Raw genomic sequence first — 13502 nt, 5'->3', positions numbered from 1 at the left:
TAAAAACAATGGAGAAAAGCAAAAAATCCCAAGACTTCTTTGAAAATATGAATTAAAAAAAATCCTCTAGCTAGAACAACCAAGAAAATAAAAAGGACAAAATTTAACCATATCAGAAATTAAAGAGATAGCCATTATTACTGAAATTAAAATAATGAAAGAATATACTCAACAAATCTAAGTCCAGAAAATTTGGTAACTTGGATGAAATGGGCCAATTCCTTGAAAAACAAACTACTAAAATCACACAAGGAGAAATAATCTAAGTAGACCTATATCTATTAAAGATTGGAATAATAATTATTAAGCTTACAAAAGAAAGCAATGGTCCAGATAGTTTCACTGGTAAATTCTACCAAACATTAAGGCAAAACGATAACAAATGTACAAAATCCCTTATGAAAAATAGAAGCAGGGAGAGTACCTCCTAACTCATTTTACCAGGTCAGAATAATCCGAATACCAAAAACACATAGAGATATTATAAGAAAATAAGAGACCAATATTTCTGGTAAACATAGATGCAAAATTAATCAAAAGAACATTACCAAATTGAGTCCAATAATGTATAGTTATATACCATAACTAGTTACACAAAGTTAGTTTAACATTTGAAAAAATATAATTCCTCATATCAACAGGCTAAGGAAAAATACATGTGACCATATTAATTGATAAAGAAAAAGCACTTGGTAAACCCAATACCCATTCATTAAGACAAAACATACAAACAGGGCGCCTGGTGGCTCAGTGGGTAAAGCCTCTGCCTTCAGCTCAGGTCGTGATCTTGGGGTCCTGGGATGGAGCCCCACATTGGGCTCTCTGCTTAGCTGGGAGCCTGCTTACCCCCCCTCTCAGCCTGCCTCTCTGCCTACTTGTAATCTCTCTCTGTCAAAAATGAATAAATAAATAAATAAATAAATCTTAAAAAAACCACAAAACCATACAATCAAAAACTCTCGGAACACTAAAAATAGAGAAGAACATCTAAACTTCATAAAAAAACTTCTACAAAAAACCTATAGCTAACATGACACTTCATGGTGACAGACATGCTTACCCCTTTAAGACTAGGAACAAAGAAGAAGTATCCCTACTCACCACTCCTACTCAAAACTTTAATGAATATCCTAGTGTACAAAAGAGTGTAACTCGGGTTTTTAAAGTTTAAATTTTATTTTTTTAATTGAGGTTAAATTCATAGAACATAAAACTAATCATTTTCAATTCAGTGAGATTTAGTACATTATAATGTTATAACGACCATCTTATCCAGCTCCAAAACATTTCCACTACTCCAAAATAAAACCCCATATACATTAAGCAATTATTCCCCATTGACCTTCTTCCCTCCCCAGGTCCTACTATCCACCAGTCTGATCACTATTTATACAGATATGTCTATACTGGATGATTCATATATGTGGAATCCCACAATATGTGATGTTTTGTGTCTCAGTTCCTTAGCTTACATAAAATTTTCTAGGGTTATACATGTTGTAGAATGTGTTAGTACGCCATTAATTTTTTATAACTGAATATATATTTATATATATTATATATAATATATACATATTATATATATATATATATAGAGAGAGAGAGTCATATATATGGGGATATATATATATATATCTCTCTCTCACAATTTTCCCCCATTTATCTGCTGATGGATGTTTGGGTTGTTTCCTACATTTTGGCTATATATTCAAGGACTTATTTGAGTACCTGTGTTCAGTTCTATTGGGAATATATCCAGGCCCGGACTATGATAGATGATATGGTTATTCTATGTTTAACATTCTGAGAAAATATCAAACTGTTTTTCACAGCAGAACTACTTTACATTCCTATCATTAATGTACAAGGATACAAATTGCTCCATCCTTCTTGACACTTGTTGTTCTTCTCTTATTTGTTACAACCATCCTTGTGGGTGTGAAGTGGTGGGTCACTGAGGTTTTGATTTGCACCTCTCTAATAATGCTGTTGAGTATTTTTTCATGTGCTTATTGCCCATTCTACATCTTCCTTGGAAAGATGTCTACTTGTCTATTTTTAAATGGGTTGTTTGAGTATTTTTCTTATTGCACTGTAGATCTTTGTATATTTTGAGTACTCGACCCTTATCAGATACATGATTCACAAATATTTTCTTTCATTCTGTGGGTTGTATTTTTATGTTCTTGATAGGTCCCTTGATATACAAAAGTTTTTAATTTTGATAGAATCCAAATTATTCTTTCTTTTGTTGCTTTTGGTGTCATATCTAAGAATTCATTACCAAATACAAGGCCATGATTTATCCCTACATTTTCACATAAACAGCTTTATAAAATTTATCTTTTATATTTGACTTACTGATCCATTTTGAATTATTATTTTATATGCTGTGAGGCAAGGATCAACTTCATTGTTTTGCATGTGGTATACAATGATCTCACTATCATTTATTGAAGAAACTATTCTTTTTTTTTTTCTCTTTAAAAGATTTTTATTTATCTATTTGTCAGAGAGAAAGAGACAGAGAGCAGAAGCAAGGGGAGTAGCAGGCAGAGTAGGTAAGAGAGAAACAGGCTCCCTGCTGAGCAAGGAACCTGATGCAGGACTTAATCTCAGGATCCCTGGATCATGACCTGAGCCAAAGGCAGCCACTTAACAGACTGAGCCACCCAGGCATCCCAGGAAAATATTCTTCGATCACTAACGGTCTTGGCACTTTTGTTAAAAATCAGTTGAGCATAGATGTATACATTTATTTCTAGACCACCAACTCTACTCTATTGGTCTAGATGTTTATCTTAAGTAATATCATACTGTTTTGTTTACTGCTGCATTGTAGTAAGTTTTGAAATTGGTGTGAGTCTTGTTCAAGATTGTTTTGGTTATTCCAAGCTCCCTGTGACTTCTTATGAATCTGAGAATCTCTTTCTCTACTTCCTCAACAAGGCTACTAAGATCTGGTTAAGGATTACACTGTATCTGCAGAATATTTTGAGTACTTTTGCCATCCTGATGATCCTGATGATGTAGGTCTTTGAATCTATGAACATGAGATATTTTCCATTTAGGTCTTTTTAAATTTCTTATAATGTTTTGTAGTTTTCAGTATACAACTCTTTCATCACCTTGGTTAAATTTATCCATAGGTATTTTATTCTTTTGGATGTCACAGTATAAATGGAATTTTTTCCTTTATTACTTTTTGTTTGTTTGTTTGTTTCTAGTACATAGAAACACAATTGATTTTTGTGTGTTAATCTTATATCTTGCAACTTTTCAGAGTTCATTTGAAGTTCAGAAAGGATTTCATAGACTTGTTTCCAATTATTTTAAGCCTGTCAACTTGATATAATCCTCTGGTTAAATTTTCTGATAACCTATAAATAATCTGAATTTTTAAACACATCTACAAATTAATTCTAAAGTTTAGATAGAGAGGCAAAAGACCCAGAATAGTCAACACAATCCTGAAGAATAAGAACAAAGTTGGAGGACTGGCACTACTTGACTTTAAGACTTACTATAAAACCACAGTAAACAAGACAGTGTGGTACTGACACTGGTATTTATAGTGAAAGAATAGACAAACAGATCTATGGAACAGAATGAAGAGCCTAGAAATAAATCCACTAAATATAATCAACTTATTTTGGACAGAGGAGCAAAGGCAATGCAATGGAACAAAGACAGTCTCTTCAATACATGGTTCTGGAACAACTGGACATCTGCATGCAAAAAAAAAAAAAAAAGAAGAAGAAGAAGTGAATCTAGACATAGGTCTTACGCCCTTCACAAAAAGTGAAGATCACAGATATAAAACACAAAAATATCAAATACCTCAAGTCAACATAGTAGAAAACCTCAATAATCTTGATGATACCTTTTTAGATAGAGCACCAAAGATACAACCTATAAAAGAAAGAATTAATAAGCTGGACATCATTAAAATGTGAGACTTCTGCTTGGTAAAACACAATATCAAGAGAATGAGAAGATAAACCATAAATTGGCAGAAAATATTTACAAAAGACACACCTGATAAAGGACTGTTATCCAAAATATACAAAGAACTCTTAAATTCAACAAGAAACAAGCTGATTTTAAAAAATTAACCAAAGATATTAGGAGATTCCTCATTGAAGATGAAATACAGATGGCATATAAGCATATAAAAAGATGTTCCACATCATAAGTCATCAGGGGAATGAAAATCAAACATCAGTGAGATACAAGTATATACCTGTTAGAAAGGCCAAAGTCCTAAACACTGACAACATCAAATACTAGCAAGAATGTGCAGCAACAGAAATTCATACAGTTCTGATCGTAATGCAAATTGGTACAACCACTTGGAAAGATACTTGGAGTAAGATAAAAGATACTTGGAATAAGATAAATTTCTTACTCCTACAAGATAGTCTTACAATACAATCCAGCAATCATACTCTGATATTCATCCAAAGGGATTAAAAACTTACCACACAAAAATTTGCACACAGTTTATAGCAGCTTTACTCACAACTTGGAAGCAACCAAGATGACCTTCAGTACCTCAATGGATAAATAAACTGTGATATATCCAGATAATGGAATATTATTATTTGGTGCTAAAAAGAAATGAGTTATCAAACCAGGAAATGGCATGAAGGAAACTTATATGCATATTACTAAGTGAAAGAAGCCAGTTTGAAAAGGCTACATATGATTTCAACCATATGACATTCTTTTTATTGTAGGGACAATAAAAAGATCAGTGGTTTCTAGCAGGGGAGAAGGCTGTTGTGGAGATGAACTAGCAGAAAATAGAGGATTTTTAGAGTACTAAAATTACTTTGTAAGATACATAATGGTGGATAAATATCTTTGTATATTTGCCCAAATCCATATAAGTCACAACACCAAGAAAGAACTCTTGGGTAAACAATGTACTCTGGATGGTGATGATTTGGCACTATAGGTTATTCTTGGTAAAAATATCTACCATTCTGGTGAGTGACAATGATAAAAGGGAAGGATATACATGTGTGCAGGCAAGGGTATGAGAAATATTTAGATTTTCCTCTCAATTTTATTGGCAACTTAAAACTGCTCTAAAAAATTGAGTATCTTTTTGGGCGCCTGGGTGGCTCAGTGGGTTAGGCCGCTGCCTAACCTGGGATCGAGTCCCGCATGGGGTTCTCTGCTCAGCAGGGAGCCTGCTTTTCTCTCTCTCTCTCTCTGCCTCTCCATTAAAAAAAAAAAAATTGAGTATCTTTTTAAGAGAAATTTTTGAGAAATCTAATTAAATTGCTTACTGAAGTCCAGATATGTCATGATTGATACATTTATTAACCATCTATTTAGTAATCCTATCAAGGAAAGAAATGAATTATATCTACCATCACTTTCTCTGAATACATGCTGATTCTTCATGATTATTTTCTTTTTACTGCTCAAAAACTATTCTTTTAATAATGTACCCTAGAATCTTTTCTGAGATAAATCAACTCATTAGTCTATAGTTTGTGGTATATGCTATCTTTTTCTTTTGAGAACAAGAACTTTTGCTAGTTAATGGTCATAACCAAGGAAAGATGAAGAGAATCAAAGAATGTTTAATAAGATTTATTGCAGAAAATATATATTTTAAAATACAATGCACAAAATTATATTGAAAAAATTTTACATGCATGATTCTGAGAAGAAGGAACGGAATTTAAGCTCTCATCAAGACAATGAGAAATGAGAAAATGGTGACAGGAAAAGGATATAACAGAAAGTATAGGATTAATCCCAGAGAAGGAAAAGCCACATGTTCTCTAACACACACACACACACACACACACACACAGAAAGCAAAATGGTGATTACCAAATATTGGTCAGTTCTAAAAGAAAGTGAGAACTTGAAGCATTTGAGAGTACTCTAAGGAATGACATACTTTAAACTCCAAGAAGTTTAAAGTATTCTGATGGAGTGCCTGGGTGGCTCAATGGGTCCTAGGATCGAGCCCCGCATCAGACTCTCTGCTCATCAGGGAGCCTGCTTCCCTCCTCACCCACCTGCCTGTCTCTCTGCCTACTTGTGATATCTGTCAAATAAATAAAATCTTTAAAAAAAAAAAAAGAAGTTTAAAGTATTCTCAACAAAGCCCTTTACAGTTGAAGAAAGATCCAAACTAAGAGATATATAAACACTGCTATTCACGACCCACACATGACAATTCATAGTGAAACCAGGGCTGAGACATGGGAGCCAAGATGGTAGAGTAAGACAACATAATTGTGAATCACTCCCGTTCTCCCAGACTATCAACTCTATTAAAACTCTAGTGGTTCCCCACCATAGCACATAAGAAGGCCATGCTTATAAGTCTTCATATGGATTACTTTCATTCATGTTACAATAATTAAGTGCTGTTTTACACATTTTATCAATAGATATATTGAAATTAAATGAGATGAACTAATTTGCTCCAAGTGAAACCACTAGTAGATGACGGAAATGGCATGTTAACTTCAATTCTGTAACTTCAGAGTCTAATTTCTTTTTTTTTAATCATTAGTTTTTAATATAGTGTTCCATGACTCATTGTTTGCATATAACACAGAGCCTAATTTCTTAACCAGTAAGTTTGCAACCCAAGGTCATAACAATTGATTTTTCATCATTACTCTTCTTAAAAGTTAGATATAGCTAAATATAAGTTTGGGGTAATTTTTTTTCTGAATATATAGATGTAAAAAGTATTTATAGGTAATTCAGGTTTAGATTTAATGGAGATAAAACTGTCACGCTTACCTTTTGTTCAACAGGACCATGCAATGCAGTGCCAAGGCTTATACTCAGAAGCCAAAAGCTAATTCTTGTATCACTTAGGTTGAGCAGCATCTCAGGCTCAAGGAGCTCTTCTTCCTATATATAAAATGATACAATATGGTTAGTTTAAGACTCTCTGTGCCTTTTTCTCATCCTAAGCATACTAGAATATAGAATACTTTGGTAATGGAAACCCTGTTTCTTTCAAGCCAATTCTGAACTGAGTCAGCAAAATTATTCCAAGCCTGATATTTTTAATGCTGTTGTAGTTGCTATATTCCAGTGGGAATTTGACTACATTGGAAGCAGCTAAAATGGGGAGGTCAGTGCAGGGTAGTGTTGCTTGATGCACCCAGCTGGGTAAGTTGGGGTAAGCGCTGTGCCAGGGACCCAAGTGGACTATAAAAAGGAAATTGAAGAAAAGAAAGCTAGTTGGGCAAATCCAAGGCAGATCCCCTAAAGGAGATATGAGAAGAGATAGAAGCCCAAAAGAGAACAGATGCCAAAGTCAATTCCTTCATGACGTTCTCACATAAAACGGTTTATTGCAAAATTCCTTAGAAAAGTGACTCAACCTCATAAAAACTTCCAATGTTAGCCAATTGGAATGAAATTATGGGTATATTTTACCAGTCATCTTTTTGGGTTTAACTCATGATGATCAAGCCCTAGTGGATTTTCTTTCATTCTGATATATATTCTAAAATTTAGATATTAAACTGAAGCTCAGAATCTCTCTCCAGACTTTGGACCTACAAAAATGGATTGGCATTTTCAATAACCATTTGTTTTTTCTGGCTGGATTTGTGGTCCAACATGTTTCCTGTTGGTCAGGAAATACCAAAAGCACAGCCTTTCCTCAGGAATTTGGCCATTTAGTTTCCAATTCTTTGCCAGAACTTAAACATGCTAAATAAAAGGATGGAGGGGATGAAAAGAAAAAAAGAGAAATACAAATTTTCAAAGCTAGGAAAGGAATGATTGCATTTTTTGGAGTAACGAGTGAAGAATTTTAAAAGAAATAGCCAATAAAATAAATGTTTTATAAGAAATCTGTTTCAAAAAATTATATACTTTAATCAAGGTTATCATTCTGTAAGACTGATGATTAGAAACAGTTAAGTAGAGCAAAAATTCCCTAAAACTGAAGAGTAAAATATACCACTAGTGTTTGCTTGACATGTTGGATCAATTTTCTTGGTTCCATTTGATGAGCAAGATGATTATTCTAGGATACTTCAAAATGGGATAAACATAATAATCAGGTAAAACTGATTAAATATTACTATCAAATTGGTATCAGTTTACATGAAAAAAGTCAAAAGTGGAAAGTTAAACATTTTCTAAGCATGTACTACATCTATTCCTTTATCTCATCTCCACCTGGAAGAGGGTTAAGTAAAATTGTTTCTAAACCCGTATATAAAGGGCACATTTCCAGAATAAAAATGTGGATGGCAGACAGATCTGGCAGAACCAGAAGGATAAGGAACCTGGGAACGCCTGGATAAGGTAATGGGCTTTGGTCTAGACACTGTTAAACTCAATCTGGCAGTACTGTATTTGACTTGGGACTTGGTTAAAATCCTGCAGTGGGTGGGTGGTTCTGAAAATAAAAATCCAGTTAAACCATCTGGCTCTTCAGCTATGCAAAATATAAAGCAGTTTGCCTGGATACCCTCTATCACTCCCTCTCTGATGACTTTCTTTGCTAGATTCTATTTTTGGCATTTTTATTATTCAGAAAAAGCAATTAAGCATGCTGAATCCCCCTCTACCAATTGATAACGAAGCTTTTCAAAGCATAATGCATATGACTGTCAGTTATAAACTATCTTTTGAAAAATAAAAGCAGACATTAGACTACATGTTATTTTTCATACTTCGTTTTACTATCACATAGTTTTATCTTTTGAAATGAGGTTATATAGAGATGCAATTTACTTAGTGCTCCAGTGGCTGATTTTCGAGGTTTTGTAAGCTATTAAACCATTATGCAACCTACTCAAATAATAAATCTTTTAAAATAAAAAACAGCCAATCATGAAGAGACAACAAGACAGAGAGAGAAAATTAATTCACATTTAATGGATATAAACCTCAATGATTGTGGAACAGAATGCTAAGTATAGTTAATTTAATGTACTGTAATCTCCTTTAAAGCAATCCATACTTGCTCAGAAAATTAAATAAGATATTGTACACATTAGTTTTGGAATAAATATTTTCCCTTTGTCTAGGAAAATACACAAATAAGGTTGATCAATATATGAAACAAAAAAAATGTGTAATTTATGGAATTAGCCTTTTTAACTTTAGTTACATTCCTTATTTTCCCTACAGGTGCGTCTCTTGGCTCATAAATATAGAAATATCTAATATTAGCAATATTCAAAGAATTGTACATCTAAGCAATAAGAGACCACTTAAAATAATCAACATGAAAAACTTACAAGGTATTTCAATTATTGAGTGTTGAAGGCAATGGAAAAATACATGTATTTATACAGTGCCAATAAGAGAGTAAGAGTAGAAAATTTCTGGAGTGTTGATAATAAATATGAATATTTTAAAACAGACTTATTCTTTGAATCAGAAATTCCATGTCTAACAGTTTTAGTCTAAGGACATATTTGGAAGAGTATACAAAATTATATGTCAGAAAAAACATTTAAGCATGCCGAGATATATATATATATATATATATATATATATATATATATATATGCAAGAAGATAAATGCTTTATACGTGTGTACTTATACATCATGTGCATGTATATTGTGTATGTATATATATTTAGGCAGCATAACTTATTTATTTTCAAAACCAGGAACTAAGCATAAATAAAATATAAACAATGCATGATATAGCCAATGAATGTGATGTCATGAAGTCATAATAACAAATTTATTTTTAATAATGTGCCAATTTATTGATGATTATAGAATTAAAAAGAAGGATATCTATGATGTTTCTGGGAGGCATGGCAATCTTTTCTAAGTGCATGTGTGTATGTGTGGAGACACATGTAAAATGTGGGAGGGAAAAGAAGAAACAAGAATGGAAATGTTGAAACTGAGTGATGAATACAGTAGAGTGCATTACACTAATCTTTCTACTTTGTGTGTTGAAAAGTTTCATAGCATTTTTTTTTTAAACACACAAGATTCCATACCCATTTTTAGTAGTACAATCGACCCTTGAACAACAGGAGTTTGAACTGCAGATTGTACTTATACAGACATCTTTTACTTACAGTACTGTAAATGTGTTTCCCTCATGATTTTCTTAGTAACATTTTCTTTTTTCTAGCTTGCTTTTATCCTAAGAACACAGTATATAATACATATTACATAGAAAATCCAGTTAATCAACTGTTTAGCAGTTAGGCTTCCAGGGAGTCAGAAGGTCTGTGTGGATTTTCCACCAGGCAGATCAAAGAGGGGAGCTCTACCCCCTACCCCCACCTGTTGGTCAAGGGTCAGTCTTTGGGTGGTGGAATTGTGCACATTTTTTCTTTTTATTAGTGAGTGTATATTACTTAGTAAATACTTTAAAAGTAAAAATGAACAGGAAGACATCTTTTGCTTGTTGTTTGCTCAACCCTATGCTCCATTCAGTGCAGTTGACAATTCCACCTCCCCTCTCAGATCCACTTGCTTTCCAAAGCCAAAGTCTTACCTTGAGCTAAATGCATACAGTGGATTGTACTTCAGAAAACTTTGGTTCAGCATCAGTTACTTTGTTCCTGCTGAAGCCATAACACCTACTTCCAGACTCTTGCTTTTCTGACTCCCGCTATTACCCAGAATGGTCCCTTGAGTCCCAGCAATTTTCCTAGGGAGAGTTCTTTTTGTCTGTTGTTACCCTAGTTTGCATTTATGTGTACAATGGCCTACATGTCTACCTGCTCTCCTGACCTGAGCCTTTCCCTGTCCATTCACACTGCCCTCGGCCTTCTGCTTTGTTTGGCCTTTGCCCCTCTTCTCTCTAGATTCATAGCATCATTTGATTTTTCTCTTGTTAATAATCTTTACCCATTTGGATTGGATGGCACATTGTTCACATCTGGTCTATATCCCATCCAAACCAATAACCTCCATGGACTAGAGAGCTCTGGTGCTGCCCAAGCAGACATGACACAAATCTTAGCAGAGAAGATAAAATCAAGGTGTGTCAGTGATGAATGATCTGGACTAGAACATTTTTGGCATTTCTGTATTCTCAGAGATGAGGCATATGACTGGAAGAAAAACTGGAGTCTGGAGTTAGACCACCTGGACTCAAATTGTGGGTCTGCTGTTCAGTAGCTATGAAACTGTAGACAAATTAAGTGCCTCAGTGTTACCATCTGTAAAATGGGAGAGATATTAGCTGTGAGGATTAAATGAATAAGTTAGCACTGTTAGAACAGTGCTTAATACACAAACATATCAATTCACATTGGTTTTTATTACTAAATCTAATATTGATTATGAACTTCTTTGAACAGGGAGATTAATAAGCAAATACTTATGGGAGAAACTTAGAATATTAAATAACAAAAGAACAACCAAAACATAAAAGTTAGGTCTTGAAAGAACATGTGAATACTTTCATTCCTTTAGTAAATATTGACTGAGCTTCTGTGATGATGAAGCCACCATGCTTAGATACTGGGCACAGGGCTGAGAACAAGATAAATGAAACCTCTTCCCTTATGTCACTTACACTGTAAGGAGCTTACATTCAACTTGATGAATGAACGTATCAGTGGCTTTGTGGATGCCAAAGAATGTGATTATAACCTTTGTTCTGAAGTGGCTTTCTCTTTACCAGTAAAGCCATTTCCGGGTACATTCAAGAATTAGAAATTTTGGGCGCCTGGGTGGCTCAGTGGGTTAAGCCGCTGCCTTCGGCTCAGGTCATGATCTCAGAGTCCTGGGATCGAGTCCCGCATCGGGCTCTCTGCTCAGCAGGGAGCCTGCTTCCCTCTCTCTCTCTGCCTGCCTCTCCATCTACTTGTGATTTCGCTCTGTCAAATAAATAAATAAAATCTTTAAAAAAAAAAAAAAAAAAAGAATTAGAAATTTTGCCTCTGTTCTTCTTGACTTTGAAAGGTGATTCATGACTATGTATTTATTAATCAAGTTAAAGGTTGCCTATTCATTTTATCAGATTAGATCCATTTTAATTATATAAGGGGTAGAATATATAAACATGCTTTACTTCAACTTGGCAAATAAAATAATACTAGGATCGATAACATATTCAGGGCTTTGGGGTTTTTTTTTTTCTTTTCCAGAAGAAAAAATAGCTTTATTATTTTTATTATACATTTTTACAATGCCTGCATATTGAAAAGTTTTTAATAATTCATAAAGTAATAAAACATAAAGGAAATCCAATCCCCTAATTTAAATAACCACCATGATATTTTGTGATAGACTTTTCATGATTTTCTTCATGCATTCATTTGCATATAATTTATATGCTTGGGACCATATTATAAAAGATATTTTAGTCATCACTACCTTGCTTTCCTTTTTCCCTTCTCCTCTTCTTCCTTCAGTTTTTGCCTCTATAAACAATGTTAAAATAGAATTACACATGAACATTCTCTATTGGTACTTTCATTTCTATAGGTTAAATTCTAAAGGTAGGATTTCATAGTTTTAAATTTTTACTAATAATGTTGAACTCTTTTCCAGAGTAGTCATATCAACTTAGAGTCTACCAGCACTTTATCAGAGTTCTTACTGTTCCCCATCTTACGGACACTTGGTATGTTCAGGCTTTTACATTTTTTTTTAACAGTTTTTATGGTGTAATTGTATTTCATTTTAGTTTAGATTTATATTTCCCTGATTTGTTCTTCTTTGAATTGCCTTTTCATATTTAGGGATTTGGGGGACAATAAAATATAAGAGCTTTTGTCTTTAATAAATTCTATAAAATTTCACTACCTCTTCTAATACAACTTCTCCTTTTTCTCTTTATTCTGTCTAGAATATTTTGATATATAGAACTTAACACTCTATCCTGTATGCCACTCAATGTCTCTCAGATTTTCATTCGTATTTGTCTATTTTTGATATTTCTGTGTAATCTCTTTAGATACCAGTTCACTAATTATTTCTTCAGTTACGCCCAAAGAAGAATACCATCTCTAAATTCCTAATTTCAATCTTCAACTGCTTTCTAATAGGCTTACTTCATTTTTTCAGATTAGCTAATCCATTTTGATAGCACTTTTTTTCATGTTACTTTTAGTGTCCTCTTATAATATTTCATTAAACTCAATGGGTGTATTTATTTTATTTTATATTCTGTGTATCTGATCATTCAAAATTGGTGGTCTATATGCACCTCATTTTTGCAGACATCTTTTTGTTTTTAACTATAGTATATTATTACTATCATTTATAAAAATGGAATGTTAAATATTCTAGTTATATGTTCACATTATTAGCAAATAGAGATAATCTCTATTTTTCTGATATTAGTTATTTCATGTTTTTTGTCAAATTGCATTTACTAATAGCTCCAAAATAGTGTTGACTGCTATTTTCTAATCATGTCTATCTCCTCCATTACAAATGCTATATGCTAACAAACTGTACATAAATAGAAAAAGGTCATCAAAAAAACCACAAAATGCAAACAAAATGTACATTTATTATCCAGCAAGCATTGTCAATAAATTACATGTGCCGTATT

The sequence above is a fragment of the Mustela nigripes genome, chromosome 4, assembly GCF_022355385.1.
Source record: "Mustela nigripes isolate SB6536 chromosome 4, MUSNIG.SB6536, whole genome shotgun sequence".
Classification (NCBI taxonomy): Eukaryota; Metazoa; Chordata; class Mammalia; order Carnivora; family Mustelidae; genus Mustela; species Mustela nigripes.
The sequence above is the reverse complement of the archived record's forward strand: the minus strand, read 5'-3'. Positions refer to the sequence as shown.